At 38.6% G+C, this 10,458-nt stretch overlaps 1 long non-coding RNA gene across 1 annotated transcript; it reads left to right on the plus strand.

Moving 5' to 3' along the window:
• Positions 1–3,452: 3,452 nt before the first annotated feature.
• On the plus strand, positions 3,453–9,863 carry LOC108586794. The gene is made up of 2 exons (XR_001904550.3): positions 3,453–8,695; positions 8,808–9,863. It is a non-coding gene; the product is annotated as an uncharacterized LOC108586794 (long non-coding RNA).
• Positions 9,864–10,458: the final 595 nt, after the last annotated feature.

Here is a 10,458-nt window from a genome sequence, read left to right on the forward strand (position 1 = left end):
TTCATTTCAGCAGAGCACATGGGAGTTTTCCATATTATTTTTAAAGACTAATTTTGTAGTGTGTTAAATGGTAGGACACATTCAATATTTTTTTTCCTCACTGGAGATCTGTCCGTGTTCTGTCTCAATTTAATAGCTACCTGGCATGTAACTGATGCCTCTGAGCCTACCTCTAGAGTGAATAAATAAACCTGGTCCAGGTGATTTTATCTCTGCCATTCGTAGTGGAGAAGTAAATCTCAGTGAAGAAGACTTTTTCTTCATTTTTCTTCTTTTCTCTTTTTCTTTTGGGTCCTATCCTCCTGCTTTCATGGGACTGACAATCCAGAGTCTCAAATTCCACAAAAGTCTTAATACAAGGTGATTCCCAGAACCACAAACAGTTTGTACTTCAAACAGTGAGAAAATTGGCACTGAATGATTCGGCACACAAAGCAGAAAACTTTCATTTCCTGTAGGCAGGATGGAATTGACTGTTATATTAAGACTTCTGAAGAAGCCCTGCCCTGGAGTAATTTCAGTGCTGTCAGACGATGTTGACATCTAGATTAACCTCTGTGCAGTGAATTTTACTGCAAAGCTCATTGAGATGCATGTGATGTGTCTCCACAAATCCCATCTGGAACCCTTGGGGGCCCACCCTTAGCAACCCTCCTTTCCCTCCCTGACCCTGCGTTCTCTGTCAGTAAACTTTTAGCCTCCAGGAGCAGAGGAGCCACGGCTGGGATCTGACCCTAGGAGAGGGAGTTTTGGCCTTCTCTGACTGTGATGCTGAGCCAGGCTTTCTGCTCAGAGTGACAGTGATTGTCATCGTATTGGGTTTCCCCTGAGGGAACTGCAAACTAAGGCATGAAAAACACTCTGCGGATGACAGTCTTACAGCATATCTCAATGCTGTACAAAGTGAAATGGTTTCAAAGGAATTAGTGTGTCCTAAGTCATTGAGCCCTGCTCTGGGCTCTGCAATCCTCCAGGGATTCGAGGTCCAGTTGCAACAAGGTCATGACTGCATCTAGGTGGGACAGATGGATTCTGACAGCAAGGTGTTTGTCTTTTCTGCAGGTCTTTCTTATGGTCCTTACAAGAGAGGCAGCCGCAGCTCCTGTTTCTTACAGTTGGGACAAAAGATGTAGCTGTCTTCTAAGTCTGGTTTGTCAGCTCTTTCTTTAAGGAGTGGTTGGCTCCAGAATGAGCCAGACTAACTCTACAATTCCACATTGTGGCACAACAACCACATAGAACCTCAAAGCTGAAATTGCCACTTCTCTGCAAAATAGGGCCATTAATTACATCCAGAGTTTTGAGAAAAGGCTTTCAGGTTAGATTCAGTCACCTTCAGACTCCACAGAGTTGCTCAGCATGATTGCAGGCATCTTTGGAAACTTACCTCAGGGTTTTAGAATACTTTACCCTAACGTCTGGATAACAATTTTCTCTGAGATTTTACTGATTCTAATTCCCTTTGAAATTGTTTTTCCTACTTGCCTCTTGTTTTCATTTAAATAATAAGAATCTCCTTGCATATTCTTAGGTATTTCTTTAGGAGGATTGAAAGTTTCCAGTCAAGGACATTGTGTTTATCAATTGGGAAGATATCTTTCTGGGCTGAATAAGGTAAAAATCATATAGAGGCAATCTTGATGACTTTATTTAAAAGCAATATCAGCATTGTGTTTTATTCTAGGTGCTCATGCTCATAGTGCAAACTACATTCACCTTTTTAATTATTTATATTATGGTACTTATTCATGTATACATATATGCACACACACACACAAAAGCCTCCACAGTCCTACTGCAAAGCCATATGCCCCATTTGTGTCACTTCCATTGATCTCTGTGTGCATACATTTGCAATGAAGTGTGCATCACATGTATGATTTCTTAAACTCATCTATAGCTCATCTTTCCTCTTATTATCGGCACATACCCTTTGACTTTGGATCTCATGAAATTAGGACTTTTTCAATGGAGACTAAATCTTGAGTTTCTTTAAACCTTCATATTTAAAGACAGGACTGGTTTTCTTGGAGAAACAAAAACTTGATTCAGATTTTATTTAATTAATTTATGTAATTAATTAATTTTCTAGGGGAAATTGTACTGAATTTGTTCCTGAGTAACAAATAGTAGTAAGTGCAGATATAAATGTGAAGTAGTTTAAGCAGGTTATTGAACCTATCTTGTGGCTGAAACAAGTAGTCAGATATGAAGCTCAGACACTTGAATTGAATTAGAATGTGAACCAAAACAGTTAGCATGGGGCACGGGAAGAGCACTGGGCTAGGAGCAAGCCTGCTAGATTGTCACTTGAGTGTCCTTAGCTTAATGTGGGCAGCAGACAACTAGTTGCAGTCCTGTGCCCCTCTAATTCCAGAGATGGGGCAAGCCAATCTGCTTCTCATCCATTGCTCAAGTTGGTTATCACTGAAGTATTATATACCATCTCAAGGTCCTGCCCTGAACAAGTTTGCAAACAACCCCACTCTGAGGAGTCAGTCCCATTTTTGTTTTATGACAGTTTATCTCTTGTAGCCCTCCTTTGGAAGCTGTCCAAACTCTGAACACTTGCTGTCCATTCCCTGCTCCCTACCCCACCCTTTAAGGCCAGGGGAAAGCCCTACTGGCTCATCTCCCTCTTTACTAGCCTGCGTATCAGCCAAGCTTGAGACTTAGCCTCGGTTTTTAGAGAGGAAAATAAGTGTGTTCTCCCAGCCATCAGTATCTTTCCAGCTCTCTGGACCAAGTGATTAGCTCCTCATTAGCGCCTCATCAGTTGCTTTTGCACAAGAGACTCTGGGACAACAAGCCTATTATAATGCCTCAGTCTGTCTTTTTGAAGTCAAACCATCCTTCTGGCTTTCTACAACCACACTTTCTTTTAATTTCCTCTGTTGTTTTCTGGCTGTTCACTATACGGATAAATGGAGAAACATAATTTTCATTTTTTCTAGGCCCCTATGAGTGTGGATATGCTATATTTCTATGGATGAGGAGTTCCACATGTCAGCAAAGCATTTATTTATTTAGTGAAGTGGCTATAATATTGACACACAGATTTGCAGCAGCATCCAAATCTTGAGGGGAAAAAAAAAGCCTTTTTCAAGCAAATGAAACCTTTTCTGCGGTGGCACCAGAAAGGTTTATATCTTAAGAACAGAACTGAACCTGATAATATGCTTCCTTTCTAGAAACAAAAAGGTAGAAGAAATTGCTGAAGGAGCTGGAACACCAAACCCTCTGTTCCCCAAATCATTATGTATCAATAGATACTTCAACTCTGTTCCTTAAATGGCTCTGAAAAACACAAATAACCATATTTACTATTAAAAACAAATTCATAATGTCTAACCCAATCCCTTATTTTAATATATATACATATTAAAATCATCCCATGTATATATGATGATTATTATATGGGATATATATATGTTTACATATATAGGTGTGTGTGTATATATATTTACATATATGTGTAAATGTATGTTTTTTAATGCTGGGGATAGTTCCATATTGTTTCTTTTCTTGATTCCTTCTAATATGTTCAATGAGATTTATAATTTTTTTCACTTTTATTTCTTTAGGAAAGAGTTGGGGTCTATTTGGAATGCTTTCTAGGATAAAATGGCAAAACAGATGAAAAGTGTGGTGGAGGGAGGATAATGGGAATAGGAGGCAGAGAATTTGCACATTTCTGTTTCCTGCTGAGAGATCTGGGAAAAACATTGTCTTCCCTTTGCCTCAGTTTCTTAATATACAAAATGGAACTACTATCTACCCCCTGCATACCACAGACGGCTATTTGAGCCCTAAATGAGATCATAACTGTTAACATGCTCTGTGAACTGTATGGGGCCAGACAAATACATAGAGCCCACTCTCTGGGCAGTTGCAAGCAGTCTTGCTGGGTGCTGAGCTGAGAGACTGAGAGCCGCTTTTGAGATGTGTTTTGAGACATATCTTCCTTAAATTTTTGCTGGTGTCTGTTTTTTAGAGGTTTTGCCATTAACATTTTTTTGCTTTGAGTATCTAGCGATGAAGAATGCTCTAAAAAATACAAGCAGACAGGGGGATGCTTTATCTGTTTGGCATAGTCACTGGAAAGGGACAATTAGATTTTGTTTTCAGCCTTGGAACTCGGAACATTTTGTAGCAAAATGGCAACTTCTGCTGCATTTAATTCCTTGCCATCAACTCATGCTTTCATCAGGTTCTGTCAATTTCAACATAATGCTTTGTAAAAATAGGACTCTATGAAGCTTTCTCTATAAATGTGGTGGTATAACTAATCTTTCAGGGAGCATCTGAAGGGATAATGATTTTTAAGCGGTATCCTGTTCATTCCAGGACCAGCATTTGTACATGGGAAAATAATCTTAAGATAAGTGAAGAGCAAATGCTAGACCACACCTTTAGTAGGCCCAAGTGCCAACAAATATGTGTGAGTGGGATTCCCACTGAGAAATATGTCTGAATGAAAATGAAACCCTTGATAATGAATCCTGAGGCCAGAATGCCAAAGTCACAGTATTCTGTCATTTACAGCCCCTAAAAAATCCCAGGTGTTTGTGATGACAGCCACTATTATAAGTACTCTGTAGTAGTGACTACTTGGCAAGTAAAATTTTCTCAAATGTTATTTTTCATAGATCTCCAAGCAACCATCACTTGCAATGTATCTGACAAAATGCTATACATGATTTTCTAAAACTGTTTTGATCACTCCAGAAAGAAATTAGAATAAAGCTGTGTATCCAAAATCCTAAGAAATTCATAAATATTTTGCTCAAGTTCAGGCTATCTCAGCTTCTCTTTTCTCTTTTCACCTTTTGCCTCATACAGAGGCAATCTTGATGACAAAAGATTGGGCTCAATTTTTGTTTTTCTTATGTAGAAAAGCAACACCTCTGTTCTGGACCACTGTCCAGTAGACAAAAAGCATCCCAGCTTTTGAAATGAGAGTCCAAATTGGGTTACTACTGAGATTTTAAATTATGATGTGAAATTGCAGAAGGCAAGCTGGTTCAGGGTGAAGTTTCATAATTTATTCTGATAATCTGGAGGGGATGACCTCTTTCACAGTACTGTTAAAGCCTGCCTTGAACAAGCTTATTTCACTATATAACTTCCTAAAGACAAGACTGATTATTTAAGGGTTTCAGAGATATTATTTGGGGAATAACTTGCCAGGTAGAGAAAGTTTGATCTGATATGTTAACAGGCACAACAAGAACTTATTTCACAGCTATCTCACCCCTTGCCCCTTCTCTGAGAGTTTAGCCTTTCTTAGGGGCCATTAGGATACTTCCTTTCCCAGGCTAGAAAAGATTTATTGTATTCATATCCCAAAGTAAAGGCTCCTCCAATTCTATCAGACGTGGAGGCAACAGAAAATGACTCATGTTATTTTTCTCTCACTTCACAGCATCAAGGACCCTTTTTGTTTATGTGTGAGCCATGGTGGGTTAGCTTAAGGAACTGTCAAATTAAAATGAAAGGAAAGCAAGTTGGGGCAAGAAAATTCTCACTCTGAATGTGAAAGAAAATAGCAGTGTTCTTCTCTCTGGCAAAGATTTGTGTACTGTTGGGGGAAGATTCATGTTATTTCTCAGGTAGACTTTACTTTTTGAGATTCTTTGTGTGTGTGTGTGTGTGTGTGTGTGTGTGTGTGTGTGTTGGCTGGTGGGGGATTAGAGGCAGATAGAATGTAGTTGTTTATGAGTTTATACTTTCTCTTTAGCATAATAGATGCCCTGTTTATTGTCTCAGAATGTGACAATAAAATTAAGAATGGAGAGGAATTCAGAGGTCCATGTTGCAGTTCATGGTAAAGTTTTACCCAAATATTTCTTTCAGAAACATTTAGTCATAGCAAGCCAAATAAATTCTTATCTGCAACTAGTATCAGAAAAAGAAATCAGTAGCTGGGGACTGTAGACCCCGATGCTGCATCTATTTACAATCTTTCTTTTCCAAGGTTTTAGGGTTCATGATTCACATGAGGGAATTTTGGGAGAGCTGCCACGGCAGTACTTTGGCATGAATTAACTCTGTTCCACAGGAAAACTAGGGTTGCTTCAGGGCTATTTTTGTTTGAAATGGCACACATAAAAAAAAAAAAGACTTTTGAAACATGTTTTGAGGCCTAACACCTGAAGTCAGCCTTTGTTGAAAGAGTGTTTAGTTTGATAAGCAGGGTTTCTTGCTTCTCCCATCCCAGAGTGTAAATTCTGCGGGGATTCCTGGGTATATGTTTTCAGCACCAGGGACAGCAAACAACCCCCTGAATTGAAGGGGCCTGCTATCCTGATTGACCTCCCAGACTAGGAAAGGGAGTTATTTTGTTTCCCTTTATTTCCTATCCACCGAGGCCTCAACTTGGAAGGCTTTATTCTTAAGGTGCTTACATCTTTCATTTATTACCAAGTCTAGCTTAGTTGTCTCTGTCACATTCTTGACCTCGTAACAAATGGGTTTGGAGTAATACTCCCAGGTCTCCTGCCTCAGATAAGTAGAAAGAAACACATTCAAAAGTCTTTGTAACAAACCATTGACTTGTAAACCCCTAAACGAAGGACTGCTTATACACAATCACTTTCCTTTTAAAATTTCTGCACGTTTCTCAGAATGTACAAGTCTATGTTTGACTCAGTGTGCATCTGGAGGCAATATTTCACAGCAGTTGAGCAGAAGTTATGAACTTTTGGGACAGAAAAGAGCCCAATGATGCCACTGTTATGCATTTTGGAGACTCCTTGGGGGCACTTCTTTGATTCTCAGCATCCACCCTTCAACCCTGAGTGCTCTTCAACAGCTGTTTTTGCCTTAAACAATCACAGTAAGAATGCAAATGACCCCTTGTGGCATTCTTCAGGCCAGCCTGAAGGGTGCACTGAGAAAACAAGGGTAGCAGAAGCACATGTTGTCACACTGCTTTCTGATTGGCCAGTTTTCATATAGCACAATAACATACAGATATCATCTTAGAGTCAGCATTGTCTACTCTTAACTAATTGTCAGCATCTTCTCCACTCATGTCAGGATGAATCCTGTGTTGGGAAGGCAAGTCAGTCACTGCAGATTTCATCGTAAATATTGCCTTCTATCTCACAGATGTTAGAAAACCTCCATTTCGATTGCCTCTGCACCATCCACGGCTCTGAAATTCCCCTGTATCTTATCCCTTTCTTTCCATTCCCTTTCCGTGTTGCTTATCATAACATCCATAATATTTAGTGGTATAAGACAATAAGGGGTTTCTTTTAGGAATAAATGAGGTGGCAAAAGTAGGCCAGAACCAGATCTTAGAGAAGCAAGTTCAGTGGAACTACGATTTCTAACTTGGGATAGGGTCTAAGATGTAGCCATCCATTCCTTCCATTCCTTGCCCTCTTGAGTGAATCTCATTCCAGTGCTCACACTTGCCCTGCGAAAAAGGCCATGGCACAAGATTCTCTAATTATTTGTATGAAGACCGGAGGTGAGCAGCATCCAACACCTCTGTTAGACTTCTTTAGAATAGAGGAGCTTTGTCTTATATTTAAATTCAGGAACCTTCCTATATTTAAAAAGTTTAGAGATAATATGTAGATAAAGGACCTATGGTGATAGGAAAGCTTAATAATACAAGTTATTTTCCCTTAGAACAGAGAGGAAGGAACTGCAAAGTGACTGCTAATAGAGGAATGATCTGCTGGTTGGGGGAAATGTGACCTGAGACTAGAGGTGAAGAGCAGGCATCTCTAGGACAGATGATGCCAATAGAAGCCCCAGGAGGGAACTGGCCAGAGAATACAATTTTATAAAGGTTCTCAGTACTTTTTCTGAAAAAAATTCTAAAATTTTCAAGGGCGCATCTAGCCCTCTGCCTCTTTAGAGGTGAGCTCAGTGCTGCTTCTGGGTTCTTAAGGCAAATGCCCTACAAACACCAAAGTCTTGTATTTTCCACTCTCAGCCGGCACTGGCTAAGTGGGATTTTTTTTCCCTTCCCTAAGTGAAAGGGACTTGTTTTCAGGAGAAGTGTCCTTTAAACATCCAGCTAAAACTGGACGTAATTTTTTGCATGAATGGCTTTTTACAGCTAGGTCTACAGCAGAACAAAACTTGTATTAAACTAAGTGCTACTTTACATATCTTATTTCAAGAGAAATGAAGGATTTATTGTCATGTAAATGATATACACTGATTTGTTTCCTACTGGACATTACATGTCCCTTATCTTTAGGCTGATGTTGTGCAGCAAACTTCCAATATCTGGAAAATCAGCTGGTACCTACTTCAGTGCATTATTAGGATATTACGTTCCCTGAGAGGAATTTTGCCAATGAAGTTTAGGTACTGTTGTAACTGATTTCCATCCCCCCTCCCTAAGCTTCTGTACTAAGTATATGTAAAGCTATTATATCTTGTCTGATCCCATGTATTTGTGTGTGTTTCCCAATGTTTGTATAAATATATTGGCAATCTGAAGGGTTAGCTGGATTATGGCAACTGCTGAACAATGGTGTGTGTGGCATGTGGGACACCTGGTACCTGTGCACACCTGTTCTGAGGCTAAGCTAATTTTACAGATTTTGGAAAACAAAAGCAGCAGCAACAACAACAATGTGGCTTGAATTGAGGAAAGTTTAACAATGAATACAGTATTGCCAACTCATCATTTATGGGTGGACACGTTGACCACAGCAGGGTTGAGGTGCGTTCAGTTGGATCTTATGCCCTTTATTTTAATCCCAATTGATCGTTCCTCATTTGTATTTTATGACTTAGAAATATTCCTACATGATGCTTGTTTGTTTTTCTCCCAGGTCTCTGGAAAGTGCTGATCATGATTGCTTTCCATCATTTGGATCCCAAAGTTGATAACTTAACATGAATGACAAAGGTTTTAGTAGAACTGGGTTTTACTAATCATATCTCCTCCTTGAGGTGCTGTTCCCTTCATTCTTTTCCTTTATGACAGGTGAATGCATTGGCTATGCTAATTTTATTAGCATCCTGTTGAGTCTTGGAGAATCAATCTAGTTAAAATGATGACTGCATTTGCCTTTGAAGAAGAAGTTTATTGTCTAAGTAAAACTCTTATGTGAAGGGTCTTTTATGCAAAAAAAAAAAAAAAAAAAAAAAAAAAATTCTAACTTGATAAGATGGCCACCGGTTAGAGGGGTGTGTTCTCAGTTGATATTAACAGATATGTTGAAAAGGCTAGTGCCCACCCTTTCTCTATTCTTCATCTCCCCCTTCCTTTCTCCCCAACCTCAAAAGAAAACAGAAAATTATTTTTTTAAACTGTATTAATAATTTATGTTTAATACAAAAGGATGATTTAATGGTATCACCAAAGGTTGTTTCTCCCATTGTGCATGTCTTTCAGTCTCGGCCCCATCCCCATCACCCCATTCTTCACCCTCATGCTTCCATCCCAAGGCAAACACGTGTCTTCATCGGAATCTATGGGTGTTGAAGTTAAATGTGGGGGCAGAGATTTAACACCATGACACTAATACAAATCAACCATTCTTCACTTTCAAATGGTTAATCACTACAGGAAGGTGAACTCTTTTCTTGGTTTTTGTTTAAAAGCATTTTATACATATATATGTATATATGTGTGTGTATGTATGGACATAGGTATGTATATGCACATGTACATGTATATATGTATATATCCATCTTCAATATAAATATATCATAAGTGAGAGTTGTAAATACTCCTTGATCATATGTCTGTCTTTCTCATAGCATCATATCTTCAATGTTATGTTAACAACTCCATTTATTGATTGATGAAATTGTGTGTAGACCTGTATCCTCCTGACATAGTTTATGTAGGGTCTCTTCTCAAATAAAGTATAAAACAACAATGCCCTTGTTTTATTTGGATTCATTATGTATTAGGGAAGTATGCTGAATTTAAATGTAGTTTGAAAGTTTGGGAAAGTTCAAATGTGTGCAAAGAACATGAGATCCAGTATCAACTCAAGAGCTTGAACCTTGCTTTTCTGAATGGAAAAAGATATTGCACAATTTTTAAGGTAGCCTATAAGTTAAACATTGGATGGAAATGAGTGTTGTAAGGGGAACATACATGCAATTATTATTTGAGACTGGGTCCCAAGGAAAAGATTGATTATCTCCAGCTCTGCGTCTTTGTGATATCCTGTTACTCCTGACATGTTGATATGCAACTTCCCAGTTATAATCATTTGAGTAAGCTCTCAAAGTAGGATAAAGTATGTTCTTTTGAATATCCATTTACCCCAAAGATTTTATTATCCTTTAGCATAATTAATTTAAAACTCCTTCCCTGTCTTCTCTTTTCATTCCAATTTCCTTCTCTTTGTCTACATATTTTCTGCTTTATGTCATATAATGTGTTTTCCTTAATAACATTTCACTACTTATTTTCATTAATTTATTTCAAAAATATTGATGGGTTCTAGGATAAAGTGTGGAAGA

This window comes from Papio anubis, chromosome 7 (genome assembly GCF_008728515.1).
Source record: "Papio anubis isolate 15944 chromosome 7, Panubis1.0, whole genome shotgun sequence".
NCBI classification, from domain to species: domain Eukaryota; kingdom Metazoa; phylum Chordata; class Mammalia; order Primates; family Cercopithecidae; genus Papio; species Papio anubis.